Source organism: Rhinolophus hipposideros (assembly GCF_964194185.1).
Source record: "Rhinolophus hipposideros genome assembly, chromosome: 2".
NCBI lineage: Eukaryota > Metazoa > Chordata > Mammalia > Chiroptera > Rhinolophidae > Rhinolophus > Rhinolophus hipposideros.
Window position 1 is genome coordinate 41,862,189 of NC_138048.1, and position 18,631 is coordinate 41,880,819.

An 18,631-nucleotide genomic window follows, 5' to 3' on the forward strand; every position below is an offset into this window, starting at 1 on the left:
TCTGGACCAGGTATATACTGCAATACACAAAGGGCTGTGCAGGGGGAGAAAAATGACTGCTCGTGGACAATGATGCAGCTTTCTTAATTAAGATTTTCATTACTGATACATACATTAAGTTCTGCAGCTGCAAGAGCCAAAGCACTGTCATGTGCAGGTAGATGTCCCTGATTCCATCTTTAGGAAGTAAAGCTAAAACATATTAAATGTGCACCCAGCAAGTGTTGTGGGAGCCAGGAGAGCTCCAGAAATGTTTCTGTTGGAATGCAAAGAGGCCCCATTAAAAGCAAATTTGTAATGCATCGAATAGGCAGGGGAAAAGCCCAGCCCCCTAGACTGTGTGCAAGCGCACAGGGGAACATGTGTTCTGGTGTGGGACTCCTCTGTGGTCCGAGCCACAGACAAAGGTAACTGCAGCTGACCTAGAAATAATCTCTGTAAATACATCAGTAACTCAGGCCTTAAGAAGAACTTTGATCTTTAAGTTTTCCAATGTCTATTGCTGAGAAAGGAAATCAATGCCTGATTTGGGGTAGTTTGGGGAAGATGGTAAAGACTCGTCATGTCCGCAGCTGGCCCTGACTCTGTGCCTCTGGGTCAGTCAGTCAGTTTTCCCTGGATCCTCAGGTTGGTCCACAGTCATTGTGGTCTGCCAAGGGGTGTGCTGTTCCCATGAAATAACCTGACTGGGGTGTGGGGCAATCTTTCTTTTTAGATCAAGTTATTTTGAATTTTGCTAAGAGAGAAGAAGAAACTAAAAGACGGCGCAATCCTAGAAATGGATGAAGAGCTAGAGTGAGTGTTTTTGACTCCATCTTAACTAAAGCTTAACTCACTTTAGGGTAACTGGGGTTAATATAAACACAGCTCTTGATTGCTTTTCTGGCTTTTAGTTTCATCCCTGTCCAATTTCAAAGTCTGCATCCCTTTGGGGGACTCTCCATAGTGTTCCTGTCTCCTCTTTAAAGAAGGCCTCCATCTCTTGGTCGTTACGAGGGTAGAGATGAGTGTTAGACGCTGCACCTCATGAAAGATCATTTATTACAAAGGTCAAAAATGATATGTTCGTTTCTTATCAGGTAAAAACATTTATCTGGGATTTAAATACGATACTCCATTTTCTAAAATGGAATAAACCAGAAACCAATACCAAAATGGCTCAAAAGGAATTTTTCCAAGTGTTGGGACGTAATTCTTTGTTGTTTGGATAAAAAGGAAAAATTCCAAATAATAGTGGCCAGTAAGATTTCTCTTGGATTCCTGTACCAAGATCCAGACCTCTGGAGTGTTTATCTGAATGTTAGTGTACATTTCTGAAGCTCTTTTCTCAGGTATATCAGGGAGCTGGGTGGAGTGGTGAACACAGTGTTAGGTGGTTGGCCTCTGTATATGTTCTAGATGAGTGATGTTAATGATTGGTGGTGATAAGATGATGAAGAAATTGATTCTTTATAAGTAGGTGGATAGTGTTTAGACACTCTGTCAAAAGATACTTCCTGCATTTTAGGAAAAATACATAGTATTAAGATTCTTTCTAATCTTTACTAAAGAGTACTGTTATAAAACTGGTAGAGAAGCATGCGGAACCTACCGGTGAAAAGCCAATGGAGTAGACAGTATGCGGGCATGGTGATGATGGAAAAGAGCAAGGGAAAAATCCCAGGAAATGGTTCTAAGTGGAGATTTTCTATTACTTCTCTTCTGCATCCTTGACCAGCTTGTAAGGACCACACAGACTCAAGCACATTGTTAATGGATTTAAAGTATACCTTTTCCTCAATTTCTGTCATGAGACATGTGATTCTCTCACCCAAAATAAAGGCTTAATTTTAAATAGAGGTGATAATTATTTATAGGTACAAAAAGCCTATATACATACAGAGAGGAGGCTATCCATGTTAGCCTACCAAAGCGTAAAAGGTAAGGTGATCCATTCCAAGTAAATATCCGGAAGTGATTTTCTGGGTAAGGTAGGAATGCCTGATTTGTCTTCAATAAGCCCACTTTGGGAGGAATGAGGAATGACAGAGACTAGAGAAAGAGTGCATGAAAGAAGAATCTAATGAAAGAAAGAAATCTTAATTTTATCACTGCAAAGACCTCTTATACAAGATGTCTCTGCAAGTGCCCTAGTAGAAAGAGTTTTGAATAAGCAGGTTATGTATATATCATATATATGTACATACCATATATATGTGTATGTGTGTGTGTATGTATATATATATATGATGAAGATACACACACACACACACACACACATACACACACACACACACACACACACACACACATCTTCCCAGTGTTGAACAGGCAACCGTGTTTGGGGAAGAAAAGAAAAGGGTAAGAAAGAACATGAGAAACAGTCATAATGCTAATTAATAACATTCAACATGAATCATTACTGTGTCCCCATTTGGCCTCTGAGTATAGGCTATGTTATGGAGGAAGGTGTATAATATGTGAGGTTTTCTAAAAGCATCATTAAGAAAGCTGGACATTGAGCACTGAGACCTGGTCCTCTGAGCTGGCCACGTGGCCTCTAAGAGCACTGTGAGTGGCACGAAGCCTGGCTCTAATCACGTCCTCACACCTCGGGGAGTCCCGCTGCTCAGGTGGAGAAGAAGCCATTTGCTAGACCTGGTTCCTACCATGCTCCTTAGCTTGTGGTTGGCCTAAAGGGCTCCCAGACCATCTTGAACATGTTTTGTCTCTCTTCTGCTCACTTTCTGGACACTGCCTAAGGATTTGAGGCACACACAACCTCAGTACACAACAGTTTTCTACCAGAGAGGGAGAAAGAATGCCCCAGAGCACAGGCCAACCCTTATCATCTGCAAGTGAACTCCTAGCACTGAGGAACGCTCTAATTACCACTCAGAACAGCTTTGCACAATGCCTGCCCCTCGGAAATCCTCCGGACTCTCTTCCAGAACCCAGACACCTCTACCCCAAACACAGGGAAGGCGCCCTGTCACGGTCTGTACTGTGGAGGTAGGGACTGATGCTGCCAGTGTGGCATTTCTACCTCTCCAGTGTCTTTCACTTTCCCTGAAGTTGCTGAAAAAGATTCCATTTCATTAAGTATGTAGTTATACACATGGGAGTCACAGAGAGAGGGAAAGGTGGAGGACACTGATGACATGGCCTCTAGCACTTTATTTATGAGAACATCTAGAAATCTCTATCTACATCTAGTAGAAGAATAGTGTCAATTCTGCCCTGGAGACAAGGACCAGGCAATGTTGCCAGTGTGTATTTCTCCCTTCCCCATAATTAACTGATTCTGGAATCTGATGGAAGAGCTCAGAGAATCATTTTTACATTCATGTGAGTGAACAATTAGCTTGCCCCACTGGGAGACGGTGATGCCAAATATATATATATATATATATATATATATATATATATATATATATGTATGTATGTATGTATGTATGTATGTATGTATGTATATGTATATGTATATATACATACATACACACACATATACATATATATGAATATATATAAAACCAGGAGAAGTGCTAACCGCCCCCCAACCAGAAACTCTGCATGTCCCCTGACTGGTGCTTTGCTCTCCACAACACTCCCCAGGAGGGCAGTGAGGGTGAGTGCTGCTTTCAGAACCTAGGAAACAGCGCTTGAGGTGACCTCCTAGGACTTCAGGGAGCACTACCTTTGCAATAAATGACACTGAATAACAAAACACATGTTGGGCTGCTTATTGGCCCTTTCCAAATTTTTACTGTGTTAATCACCTTTTCATTGTTGATTTATAAGCACTCTTAAACTATGAGGAATATGTCACAAATTTGTTTCCCAGTTTTTAAAAGATGTTTTCTACAAGAGTGATTCTTTTATTCATGTGATAAAATTTAGTATTTTTCTTTACATTTTCAGACTTTGGTTTTATGCTTGGCAAAAGCATCTCCTATCTCCAATATGAAAAATTCATTATATGGCAAAAATTACAATAGAAAATTACAGAATTTGTGAAGATGGGTGCAAAAACGGGCAATCTTTTGCTTTGTTGGTGGAAGGATGCATTGATACAATGTTACTAGAGGACCGTTTAACAATCGATACATTTAATGATGGCAGTTCCACTACCAGAAATTTATCCTAAGGCAAGTGAATGAAAAAAATGCATATGTGTATAAAGACAGTTATTGTGGCATTGTTTAGTGAGAAAAAAAGAAATCCAAATACCCTAAACGTCCACCAGTGACTGATTCAATAAATTATTCATACACAGGAGTACAATATAACTGTCAAAAAGATAATGTAGATTTATATTTATTAAATGAAAAATACTTATTACACTGTTGAGTGAAAAAGCAGATTACAAAACAGCAAGTAGATTTTCCTTTCTGGAAAGAGAATAACAAAGAGAAACAAAAAGAAAGAGAGATAAATAGATATGTATGGAAAGATATTTCCCAAAGTGTCACTAGTGGATATCTCTGGGCAGTTAGATTTTGAATGAATTTTACCTTTTTTATACATCATCATTGCAACAAATTCAAACACAACTAAATGTATATTTTATAGAAATAAAAAAATGAAACTTTTACTTTTTGGAGAAAAAGAGCCTAGAGATGACCCTTGCAACAATTACTTAAAAATTCAAATATGAGTTTCATAATCATTAGCAATGAGTAATCCTCTGAATAGGCTGACATCATTGCCTGACCATTTTCTTAGTGGGTAACATTACTGACTGCCTCAATTTTCCTCCAAGTCTGACAATTCAGGTGATGCATTGTAGTTCTTACCTTAGAGGACTTTAAAGCTCAAATATTAGAAATAACCCAAATATGTATATCTAGGGCATAGTTAGATAAATTCTGTGGGGGGTTTATATGATAGAAAATTATTCAGACATAACAGTGGTATTTATTAAGAGTTTGCGATTACACTGGGAGGTACTTATATGATATTTAGTTTAAAAATAGGATACAACCATATAGGTACAACGTATGCTCAATTATGATAAAGTTCCGAGGAGAGACTAGAAAGTGATCTAAAGAATTGTTAATGATAGTTGTTTTTATGTAGTGGTATTATGGATGTTTTCTCCTTGCCCTTCCTTAACATTTTACAATAAATGTGAATTATAGAATCATGAAAGAAATAAAATTAAAAATATACAGCTGCTTTGCTCAACAGCTGCCAAATTTTACCCCAGATGTATCTGCAATTTAGTTGAGAGTCAAACGGCCCTGATATAATTTCCTAATCCAGCAGAATGGAATGTGTTGCAATAAAGGAAAGGCATCATTGCCATTATCTCTTTCTAAGCCACCATTTTATAATGCATAGAATAAATCTGAGTAAGGAATCCCACTTCTATTGGAAATTGGTAATTTCTGCATTCTTCAAGTGTTCTTCACATCTTGTCTTAGGCTGCTAGAAACTGGAATTTAATTAATCTATAGTACTCCATAATATCTCCAGATCTGGAAGCTCTTTTTGGAGGCTGATGACACAGGCTGCCATTAGAAATAGAGGCTCATCCATTCATTTCAAATGGGAGTTCCTTTGAATAACAAGGATGAGCTGCTACATAAGGTCTTCTACAGATGGTTAGCTTTCTTTCCCTTCTTTCCCTTCCTTTCTCTTACCTACTCAGACTTCTTCTCTCCTTCCCTCTTTCAAATAGTTTTTCTGTATAGTTAGAAGGCAGCTCTTGAAATTTAAAGAAAATTCATAGTTCCAATATCATCCTTCGAATAGGTTATCTCATTATTCCTAAATGATCATATTTTACCAAAACGATGATGAAGACATCAGAGTTATCACTTATGTATGATGCATATTAGAGGCTTGGCAAAAAGGCACACAGTAGGTATTTTTTGAGAAGGCAAGAAAATAACTGGGTAATGCCAGGATGGGAGGAAAGAGCAGGCATAAGAAAAATAATAAAAAAGGAAGGATAAGGGTCTCTCTGTCTTTTGGCAAAGGTTTTCTAATCACCTGTTCCCAGCCTTTTGGACAAAATGGCAGCCTTCAAACTTTCCTAGAATGTGAGCTCCTTGAGGTCAGAGACGGTGCCTTACTCACCTCTGATTTTTCTGTACTAAACACAGTGCCTGGTGCAGTGTTGGTGTTCACCGCACACCTGACGGTTAAACTGAGCCCTTTCATTCTGGCCTCAGCTAGAACCAAAAAGAAGCTAAAAGCCCTAGTGTCTCTTCACACATACTGGCAAAAACCCATCCTAATTTGAACTCAAATACACATTTCCCCTGAGCGTCTACCCTGGTCATCACTGAACTACTAGATACAATTACACAAGGCAGACAGGTTCTCAATCTGAACCCACCAGACACAGCCAGGGCTTCCACTCTGCCAAGGAGAAACCTACTATGCTTCTCTGGTCAACTTGCTGTCCCATTTGTCCCAGGAAGTATTTTAAACTTCTACTTTTCCTCAAATCTCCTCTCCATTTATTCTCAGCAGGACCTCACTCCATAGGAGCCACCACTGGGGAAACCTCTTAACTTCTCCACACCTAATCTACACATGGCTAGCATCTCCCCTTATCCTTTCCTTCTTCTTTCATGTAACAATAGATGAGGTGTCCCTCCATTTATCCCTCCCACTCATGCTCAGCATTCCATGTCTCCAGCCTCACCAGGAATCTTACCCTATCAATCACCCTGACTCTTCTCTCTGCTATTCACTCAATCTCTCCTCTCTACTGCATTCTTCCCATGAGCATATGAAAATGCCAATGTTTCCATTTTTTCCAGACCTTCTTTCGACTTCACTCCCCCCTTCCCAAGATATCATACCTGCTCAGTTTCCTTTCCTTTACAGTAAAACTTCTAAGAGTTATCTACATTTGCTATCTCTATTTCATCATCATCTCTCTCTTTCCTCATCCCAGTGCAAACAGGTGACTACTTCTACCACTTTCAACAAAATAGCTTTTGCGAAGGTCAACAATAACTTCCAAATTAATATATTAAATGCATACTTTTCAGTCTTTAACTTATTTGACCTCTCAGTAGCACTTCTCACTACTGACCATTAGTTATCATTCTCTTTGAAACACTGTTTTCTCTTGGGTTCCGTGCCAAAGTTTTCTGATTTTCCTACTACCTCTTTAGCTATTCCTTCTGAGGGTATTTCTACGGCCTCATTTTTCTCTACTAGCTGATAAAATACTGAGTTTTTCAAGTTCCAGTTTGGGACTTTTTCTCAATCCAACCCTGTCCCTAGGCAATATCATTCATGCCAAAGCTTCACCTGCCTTCACTTCACTTCCGAATCCCAGTTGTATATATCTAACTGCCTATTCAATATGCTTACTTATCGTTATTAAAAGCACCTCATACTCCGCATCTCAAAAATAAATCTTATAGTCTTCCCTCCACCCCGATCCTCCTTGGTGTTTCATAAAACTGTGAATGGCACCATCCTCCATATAGGTTTATAAATGTACAGCCAGTAATCACAGTTGCCACTTCTTTCTCTTTCATTTCCCGCATTCAATCCATAAGAAAAACCTGTGTATTTCACTTCTGAACTGTTTCTCAGTTCCATTTATTTTCCTCCATTCCCACCGTCACTATCCTCGTCTGTAGCTCGTCTGGCCCACGACACTAGCCTCCTTCCAAACCATTCACCACAATGAAGTTCGCTAGATCTAGTCTTTTTTTTTAAACGTTTTTTTAACTTTCAATTTCAAGATTATTGTAGTATAATATGCAGTTGTAAGAGATAATACAGAGAGATCTGGTATGTCCTTTACCCAGTTTTGTCCAATAGTAATATCTTGTATAACTATAGTGTACAATATCACAACCAGAAAACTGACATTGGTACAATCCATTCACCTTATTCAGATTTCACCAGTTTTATATGCATGTGTGTGTGTGTGTGTGTGTATTTCTGGGCTGTTATATTGCATGTATACATTCGTGTGACTACGACCACAGGGAAGATACAGAATAGTTCCGTCATAAGGATACGTCTTCCTCCCCTTTTACAGCCACAGTCAGCTCCATCTCTCCCCAACTCCTTCACCTCTGCCAACCATGAATCACTTCACCATATATATAATTTTGTCATTTCAAGACTGCTATGTAAATGGAATCATGAAGTATATAATCTTGAGACTGGTTTTTCTCACTCAGTGTGATACCTTTGTGGTTAATCCAAGTTGTTGTATGTAATTAGTGTTCCTTACTTTTTTGTGCTGAAAAGTATTCCATGGTATGGATGTCCCCGTTTGTTTAACCATTCACTCATAAAAGGTAATTTGGATTGCTTCCAGTTTGGGACTCTTATGAATAAAGCTGCTAGGAACATTGGTGTACAGGTTTTTGTGTGGCTATGTTTCCATCTGCCCGGGATAAGTGTCCGAGAGTAGTATACCTTTTAAGAGTACAAAATTGATCATGCCACATTCCTTCTGAAGTTTGCTTTCCCATCGTCCTGAGGAAAGTTCCTAACAGCCTACGGAGATCCCCACATCATCGGGCCTTACACACCTCTTCAACTTCAACGTGGGTTGCTTTGCACCTCATTCTCTCTATCCCGCTATGTCCAGGGCCTTCGTCCACATGTGCCCTATGCCTTGAACCCTCTTCCACCACCCAATCTTACTTCTTGATTGTCATCTTCAGATGGTAGCTCAGATGTCACTTCCTCAGGGAAACTTCTCGTGAGCTTCCAGACTCACTTAGATCCCCCTCTTATATTTGCTCTTAGAGCATCTGGCACTTTTATTTCATAGCAGTAAGCACAGTTTATAATTATAAGTTCTTTTGTGTGATCATCTGATCAATATTTGTCTCTCATCCCCCAGATTGTAAGCTTTAGTAGGGCAGACACCATGTCTGGTTTGTTCACCACTATACCTTTAGCATTTAGTAGACACCTATTTTGTGTTTAATAAAATTTGGACAAGGCTTTTAAGACAGTCTTAGATTCAAGTTCTATCTCTATTGCTACTCACTAGGTATTCTTGGAAAAATTACTCACACATTCTAAATCTCTGTTTCATTTTCAAAATTAGGATTATAACAGCATCTACTTAATAAGAGTCATTTTAAAAGTTAAGTCAGATAGCTATTAAAATTATTTTGTCCAGTGCCTAATGCAAGGCAAGTACTCAAAAAATGTTATTTCTTATTGTTATTATTAGTTTTACAAAAGATAAAGAGTTTTTGTATTTTTTTTTCCCAACTAGGTTTTAGTCCATTATCTTCCTTTCTTGCCGATTCCCTGGGGTTCTGATTCCGGTAACTCTGAAAGTCTGAAAAGGAACCCTCAGCTGAGAACTTTGATAGGCTGTGACTACTGGTTCCCACCCTCGGAATGTCCCCTTAGGCAGATCAGAGCCTCCTTTGGCCTCTTGGCTCTGGTTCCCGTTTTCATCTCACTCAATACTTGGTCATCTTATTCTCCAGACTGTGGACGTTCGGGTTGGTAGGAATGCCTCTTCCCCTCCAGAGCCCCTCTAGGAGTCTAGAAACTACTCGTTTCTAGAAGGAAGTTTTCTAAACACACCTACCCGCTCATCTCATTCCTTCTATTTTCCCATGGAGACAAATCACGCTGTTGGTGAGACAGCACTTGGTCCATGTTTTCTCAGGTGGAACTGATCTATCAAAGTTTACAAGTGCAGGAATTTAGCCTCTTTCTCCTTCCTTTCCTACTTAGACTAGTTGGAGTTAGTGACCTGGAAAAGTGTTGCTTTTATGCAGATCCAAATTTTCCCTTGGGAGGGCTTTTCCAAGGTTTAGACTGAAGAGAAATGAGCCAGCAAGCCCATTTTATGACTCAAATTAAACTACATCCTTCAACCTGGTCTTTATCAAAAATTTTGGTTCCCCAGCTATCAGTTCTTTGATCTTACTTTTCAATGGGTTTAGAATTGAGCAGAGCTATTTATTGGACTCCCTAAAAGATTTCAACACTTAGGTTTGTGCTTTTGCTTGGCTTATCTTCCTTTTCCTCTTCCTCTTTTTTACATTCTAGCCATTTTTCAAGACCCAGCTAAGCCACATTTTACATGACTTTTTCCAGCCCTCGAGGCTCTCTTTCATAAATAAAATTCTATAGTACTTACTGGGCTGTATCGTTCCTTTTGGAATTGTCATTTATTGTCTTATATGCATGTGGAACATGCAAAGGTATAACTTCTTTTCCTAATTCTATTTTAACGTCCTTGAGAGCAAGCAAGGGCAGTGACCTAGATTTATGTTTTAACTTCCCACTAATCATGACTCTTTGCATATGGTAAGTGCTGAATAATATCTTATGGGATGATTGTGCTTGAGGCTGGCCTACTGACCAGGCTTTGATTTGAAGGCCCAAGTTACAGTGGATTTGGCTTAGTGGCTGGATGGTCCTGAAGAGGTGGTGGCAGTGGCCAAATAAAGGAAAGCTTAACATGAGTGTGTCCCTGAGATGCGTGTCAGTGAAAGTCTGGATATACATACAGGTAGTGGAATTTAATCCTATCTTGTGCTGTTTTCTCATCTTAGCAATATACTCCTCCACTTTTCCTTTATTGAAAAGCATATGGAACTCATGGTCTCAGGTAGAAAGCTAAGAGAAGTGTAAGCAGTAGAAGGCAATGCTCTTGGCTGTGGTAGGCTGGTCTGCAGAATGTTTTGATTCTCTGAGTTTGTGGAAAGATTGAGAAAAAAGAAAACCCACAAAAAACAGAAAACTCCACTACTACCACAGGAAAAAACATGAGGAGGAAGGGTCCTGAAAATGGTATCTGAGCATGAAAGACAGTGAATATTTTAAAGATCACTGAATATAATTTATTCAACCTAAATGCATAAAAGTACAGGTGGGGACATTATTTATGCAGGTATATGCAAATCACTTTATAAAATAGGCAAAGCCCTTCTGCTTTTTATAAGTTGCCAAGGTGGTTCCTGATATTTTAAAAGCTATGAACCTTTAATGTAATTTCCTCAGAGTTGGAATCCCTCTGTCGGCATCACAGTTATTGTCAGAGCAAGTTTATTTTTTTTTCTCTCCTCTGGGACATTTGCAAGGCTCTTATAACCATCACAAAAAGAGTGGTTTCCACAGAGATGTGATTGGAAAATATCCCTTGGAAATTGCTGAGGAGCAAGTCACAATGTTCAAAGCAGAGAACATAGGCTTTGAAAAAATGAACCCATCTGACCTCTTGAATTTAGTACAGTGAATTCCTGAGCTCTGAAACATGGGGCCCGGCTGTGCATGCCATATTGGTGCTATAAGACTGGCAGTCGGTTGGCTGTGGCATGGTCTATTTCAAACTCCTTCACAGTGCCCAGTGTTGCATGTTCCCAGATGACATTTGGTTGGCAGAAGCTGGGCCTCCAAAGCTGGCAGTCTGGAATGCAGCCCACTGTGTTTTGACAAACACATAATTGACCATCTGATTACCAGCCTACATTCTGCACTCAGGTCACTGAAGAGACCTGGGCTTTCAATAGGTCCCTATTCCTTATCTTATCCATCTTCTCCAACCTTTCTCCAGAAAGCAATATAGAGAAGATTTAAACAGACCCACGCATGTACTCCCATTTGCAAAAGAGAACATGGTACATGAAACAGAAGCTGTTGAAAATTTCCTTTAAATTGTCCTGGCAGCCCAAAGTGAACAAGAGAAAAGCACACTTATGGTGAACTCTAATTCAGAAAAAAGGAATGAATATACTGAATTGTTTCAACACCCGGCTGTGCATAAGTTGGAATTCAGCTCAATGGCTTGAAAGTTCTGCTTAGAAAAAGGCAGCAATGGGAAAATGATAGAAAATTGGGACATTAATTGACCTTAGGGGGACATTCTTAAGAAATTATTTCATTTTCAGGTGAAAGAAAAGTAGAACACTGGGAATGTCTTCTCCTTTTCCGCCTATTCCTTCCCCAAGTGACTATGGGAGAGAGACACCTGTCTCTGGAGACCAGGAGGCAGCAGCTCAGAGTGAGGTCAGACTCAAATTGAGGTCTCTGCTGAAGCGCCCATAAAGATGTACTTTGGTCTGAAATTCGGCCCCACACAATCCATCAGCCTTTGTCATAGGAGGCGAGGACTATGCACTGGGCCAAGATGTGCTGGCATTATGCAACGTCAGTGTCACTGCCAACACTACCAAACGGCCTCTCCTCTCCACTCTCACCCCCACTGCACGGTTCAGGCCCTTGGGGTTCACCTTTGACCTGGTCTCCCTTTTCTCAGTCAGCCATCTCTATCACCACCAGAATTCTCTTTCTCTAAAACACGGATCTGTTTAAAACTTCAAAGCCTCCTCAAGTCTGCAACATCCAGTCCAGACTCAGTCCTGGGCACAGCTTACCAGGCCCTCGGTGACCTGCCTCCTACCACTTTCCAGCTTCACCTCTCAGGCACCTTTCCCACCACCACGCTCCAGCCACACTAACTACTGTCCTCTGGATCTGGCTGCTGCTCAGCACCTCCTGACTTCGCAAATGCTTTTGCTTCTTTTCCTGAGTACGACCCCCTTTTGCTTTCCCCTCCTCTACGCTCACCTAATAGACTGCCCAGCTTGGGTACCTCTGCACATGGCGGAGGGCACTCCTTTCTCCTTCCCCTCCGTACGTCATGTATATCCCTCCAATCCAGCGCCTGTCAGTCACATGGTGCAGCCTTTGTTTACTGTTTATCTCCCCTACCAGACTGTGAGATTCTTAACAACAGGGAACGCTTCTTACTTATCTTGGAGTTCCAGGTACCAAGTATGGTGACCGGCTTTCCTTAAATGGTTGTTGACTGAAAACTGAATAAAGAGCTGTGCATGATAATTAATCAAAATTAAGCCAAGCAGTAGTATTAGCTTCTGTAACCATGGTAAGAGCTTCTTAGCAATGTAATGAAGACAGAAGATCCCAGAAGTAAGGTACTTCTGATGGGTGAGAGGGAGAGTGAGGGATAGATGGTATGATGGAGGACTGTCTTGGTAACAGAGAATGTCATCGAAGCAGTGACTTTTCAGCTTTTCCAACACTCAGTTTTCAATATTGAAAGGTATTGTCCTGAGAATGAATCAGAGTCTGAACTGCAGAGAGGTCTAACTTCTAAGAACCTGGTTTCCCAAACAGGGCAAGTCTGATACCTGCTTCAAGGTAGCAGAGCAGGTTGTGGGAAGCTCCTTTTTGTTCCTGTTAGAGAGCAATGGAACGGAAAACTCTTGTCGGAGATCATCTGGAAGCTACTCAGTTCCTATTGAAATCTGCGTCAAGTCCAGGTTGGGACTCTGGACTAAAGGCACTGCTAAGGGAAGAAGGTCGAACAGGCAGAATTCTGCATCTGTCTGGAAGAGGCCATTGCAGAAGTACTGGGGAGGTCTGTTCCCAAGGAACCTTTCTTTTCCCTTTAATGGGCATCTGGGGCACCACCTCTGAAGCCATCAGCTGTGTCTGTGGGGCACTTGAGGACAGCAGGACTGTCACAGGCCTTGTTACCCTTGAAATAAAGGCAGTCTGACGATTTGGAACAATTCCAGCCAGGATGGCCCGGGGTGGGACAAGGTTAGTAGGTACATGAACGGGCTATCAGCTCATTATAGGTCATCATTCTCCCAGCCTCCTCTCTGGTTAAAAACTAAGATCTCTCTAGAAGCTGCTCGATTGATGGTTGATACTGTAGCACAGAATCAGTTTCACATTTTCCTATGAGCCAGAGACAGTGTTTCCATTATATTTTTTCCTCAAAGGTCTCCCCCTTGATGTCTACTCTGTGACACAGGTCTCCAGTCCCCTGGACTGCCTGTGTCTGAGGCTCGCCCCATAGTGCTGGCGTCATAATAGCCGAGCCGGGCGGGCAGGAGTGCACTGCTGACTCATCCCCAGTGATGTGACGATTAATGCCTTGTCTGACACAGAGCTATTATGTGAACTGTTTTTACACAAAGACCTGTGACAAAAATGATTTGCCAGGCAGAGGCCTAGAAATACGCAGTGCTAGGTAAGTGGGGTGGGGCTGCAGAGCCATGAAGTGGTAGCCGTAAGCATGCACTTTGACAGCCTCCAAAGCATTGACAGACCCACTCTGTCAACACCGAGAATGAGGAATAACAAGATCTGTCGGGCAGGGCCGACCCGCCCCTGCTGTATAAACGCATTACACACAGCACCGGTCTTTGGGGGGTTTAATCAAGCTCCCTTTTCTGTCAAATAACTGTCACTTTAGACTTAGGCCTGGGCCTCCTTTGGAGGATTCTGCTCCCCTAAATATGTTTAACTGGCTTCTAAGAATATTAGTGGAAGCCACACACAAGCCCAAGAGTCACGGGAACCCCTTTTTCTGTACAAAATGATTACAACACAAGAAATGCCTTGGAGTGAGGGGTCAGTGGAGTAAGAGAGAATGCTGTGAACAAGGAACCAGTTGTGCTCACCAGAGTGCGAAGCAGCTGGACGGAATCATTTATTTAAATAAAAAAAAATGATTATCACATGAGGTGACTGCCACTACCTGTGGCCTCTCTCGGTTGGTGTGTGGTGTAGTGACTTGGATTATTTGGGTTCGCTGCCCCACAATCTCTTTCAAGCAGTTCAAGGTAAAATTTATCCAAACCCATTCAGTACAGCCTAGTTTGGACTTTAAATAATAACTATTCTCTCTTTTCGTCTGAAATCAAGTTCCCCTTTGCCCCCAAATGACTTGCATCTTTTCTAAAAAAGAATACTACCTTCCATAAACCTCCTGGAGCATGTAATCCTGCATCTCTCTCTCTCTTTTCCTGTGGACTTCACAATTTTAACCTAAATGGCAGAAATCTTGAACTTCACTCTTGTGCTTCTTACTAAAAGGATATTAGAAATTTTGTCCATAAATGAAAGCTCTGACCTAGAAGTTGAAACTAAACACCACTGAACCCAGGAGTGGGTGTGTAACTGAAGAATAAATAATTGCCCATTGATTGACAGTGGGGCAAAAGCCCAACTGCTGCTGGTATCTGGCTGAAGAATGTAAGCTATAGTTTAGAAGAGGAGTGACTTTTGCAAACAGCAGCTGTGGCTGAGTAAAAGGCAGTCTTTATATAAGTCCCGTCGCTGGGGATGCTGGTCTTTTCAGCCCCCTCATACATGGCAACAACTACTACCACCAACAGCATCGACTCCAAACACAAAAGAAGCTAATACATACTGAAGAAGTGCTGGAAACCACAACAAAGGCAACCAGACAACGTGCCAATAACAACCCAAATTCCCCACATCGGACACTTTTTGGAAAAGTAAAAGAAACCACTTTTACTTACATAAAGAGAAAGGGCAGGCCACAGACTGATGGTCACGAAACTGAAAATCAAAGAAAAAAAGAAGGCATTAGAAACAAATTCAATGATACTGTGGGGAGAAAGAAAGCAAATCTAAGTACTGTATAGATGGGACTCGTTGCTCCTACAGGACGAGCATCAGGAGGTCATTTTGTCACCTGTCACCAAGAAAAAGGAGGTCCAGCCACATGACATTTTCCAAAGGAGTGACCTCCTGCTGTATGACCAACATAGTAGTTCCCAGCACAAGGAGTGCCAACCTCTTTCTTTGTCAACTTCATTCTGATCTGAGTTATACGAGTATTTTGTAGAGCTGAGCTGTCTACTCCAGAAGCCACAAGCCACATTTATCTATTTCAATTTAATTAAAATTGAATTTAAAAATGAAATGTTTAGTTCCTCTGCTGCACCAGCGACCTTTCAAGTACTCAGTGGCTACCTGTGGCTACTGGCTACCTTACAGGTGGAACGTTTCTATTGTTGCATAAATATCTATGGGCAGCACTGGCTAGAATGGGGACAAACTTTGCCATGTAGTGCGTGAGAAATTTTAGCTTTTTTCTACTTTTGATAAAGATGAGTCAACCTCTGATAAACTTTGGTTCTCTTTAGGGTAAAATTAGTACGTTTAATGTCCAGAAGATCCTCTGGACCAATCTGGCCCCTCTATGCATTGTCAAGCTTCAGCTGAGGACTTGGTATTGCCTCTTCTACCTCATCTCATCAGCCTAGAAATGTCCCCTCTGACCAAATGATTTGAAACTGAAGCATCTGTCCCCCAAAACACAACACTAATGATGACAACTTCAGGTTTGGGGGAGCTGACCTTAACAGTTTCTCATTCTATATTTCAAATCTAATAATTCTCCTTTGTAACCTTCAACTCACAAGCCAGATAAGCTATTGTGGGACTGGCCTGTTTACCACTGTCTTGATAGTTTCCTTTATAGAAGAATAAAACTGAAGTAGCAGAAGATCCATGAGAAATTAATAAACCAAACAAGGATGCTGAGAAAACAAAGCAGTCTCCCCACCCCCATCCCACTAAAATATATCAAGGACTTTATATGCGCTGATTGAATTTTTGTCTCTCTGACACCATGATTTTAACGACTTCACACAAGGCCTCCAGAAATATGCAAAACAAACTGCATTAAAAGAGATCAAGTAGAAGGATCGGATTAAATAACAGCATAAAATAAGGCAAAAGCAGAAAACTAGCAATTAAAGAGACTTCACTTCTCAGCAAGCTTTCTGGCCAAATGCACCACCACTGAGGTTCCTCCAAAGAAAAAGTATCCTATTTACGGCCACGATGCACCCCTGTCCGTGCACATCCAAGTGTAAAAGATGGTGTTCCTTTCGTGGGACAAGAAGAGTAGAGACGAAAATCTGATCATAACGTATGCTAACACAAGAGAGGTTGGGGGGGTCTCCAATGCTTTCAAATTGTCTCACAAAATTGATGAGCTTAATGAAAAATTTAAGCAGGATAATTAGATTATGTGTGATTCATTGAAAACACATACAAACCTGAAACGTATACAATATATGACTGACTAGTCTTCAAAGATTTTAAAAAGCTCTAAGTTTTGTTACACTCTGGGTTCTTCTGCAAGCCCACATCCTAGACCACTGCACTGGTGCATGTTTCCTTCCTTTCTTCCCTCCCCCCCTTTCTTTTTTCTTCCCTCTCCCCAACTTTTTTTGATCTTGCCTTCTTTCTCAACCTTTGAGGAAAAGGAGAAAAATATGATTAGTGGTTATCTATGAAATATGCTCACTTATCATTTTTCTGTTGCATATTATACTCAGTAACTTTCAATAATATATTATGCTATTTTTAAATTGTACTTAGTATTTGTGTTCTTCCATCTAAGCACATAACTTTCTAAATTTCAAAGAGCATTTTTTCATAAAAGTTAATTAGTCAAAATTAAATTTTTGATGTGATCAGAAGAGATCAACGTAAACTGAAACCAGATTGACTAATACATCCAAGGTCTGGAATAAAAACTATCTTTCTGGATGTCAAATGACACACAGGCTGTCAATTACAGGAATCCAAGATGGAGATAAAAATTGCAGTGTGTATGTCACAGTCTCAGACAAATTAAAGCCAAGTTAAATTGAAGATTTTATTGGATATAATTGTTGTCATTATATATTAATGAAAAACAATAATACCTATCCAAAATTTAATATTAAGGCTTAATATTTAATCTCAGAGTTCTTATGCAATTCATAAATGCTCATAAACGTCAAAAGGCCCTGACTTCTTGACTGAATTACAATCTGCTAGGCAATTTTGAGAATATGTATTAAACTACATAGATTTATTTTTGTTCAGTTCAAATTGTTATTTTATTGATATGCATCCTTTCTGCCTAAGTGATATTTACCTTATATGTCTGTAAGTTGTTTTCATCTAAAATGCAAAGAATTGCCTATAATGGTTTTGCATAAGATTAAAAAATATACATTAACCATGCTACATTCAATGCACGAATATCTAGCCAGGAATATATAACTATAAAGCCCAAATGAATCAATGAATAGGACCTTAAAACATGGCGGGAGAAGGCAAGAGTAGACAGGGGGTGAGGGGTGGTGGGGTGTGGGGAGGGGTGAGAAGGGGGTGACTTGTGGAAATCTAATCTTAGTTTGTGATTTCCGACTGGAAGTTATTATATACTATCCATCTCCAAGGAACTAAAAGTATTATTAACTGTAACTTAAAGATTAGTCAGTTCTGATTTTAATTTATGTAATGTTCTAGGGCAATAGCAATACAGATCCCTATGAGAATCCTCCTCCCTAGAAACGACCCCCAAACACCAAGTTTCAAGGAGCTCCCAGACTCCATGAAGGTCATCCATGACTTCCAGGTTGGTAACCTTTGGCCTAGGGGGAGGAGGAGAAAAAGCTCTTTCAATCTCACTGTTAATGGCCTCTAGGGAGTTTTGACAAGTTGCACTGCGTGGAAGCCAGGAATAAATCCAATATTTAGAAAATACCTGGGTGAGTGTGTGTGGCTAGAGATCCTCACACTCCTTCAAAGGCCCCCCAGGTTGACCTTCCCAGTCCTTTACCATTTCTTTTTTGAAAAGTCCACAGAGCCTTAGGAACCATGAGGTCGAGAAGCAGTGAGCAGAGAAATGACAAACTTCCTATTCACTGAGTCCTTCTGGGATTTCAGGCATCCTGGTAAGTAAATGCTTCTCAAGTTTGAATGTGAGTATAACCGGGACGGTGGAGCAGTGTAACGGGAGTACACAAGGCCACCAAATCAATAATAAAGACGTGGCTGTCTCTCTAGGGGAGGGGCAGTTGTCCTTGTGGCTAAGTAATTTAAACTCTCATTT

At 40.6% G+C, this 18,631-nt stretch overlaps 1 protein-coding gene across 42 annotated transcripts in view; it reads right to left on the reverse strand.

Annotated features, from left to right (window-relative positions):
* ZBTB20 (zinc finger and BTB domain containing 20) overlaps nt 1-18,631 on the reverse strand; it is a 755,798-nt gene that overhangs the window by 144,105 nt on the left and 593,062 nt on the right. For all 42 annotated transcript variants that reach the window (XM_081027936.1, XM_081027923.1, XM_081027918.1 and 39 more), the window contains one exon: nt 15,249-15,288. The gene's annotated coding sequence lies outside the window, so the exon portion shown is untranslated. The remainder of the gene's footprint in view (nt 1-15,248; nt 15,289-18,631) is intronic.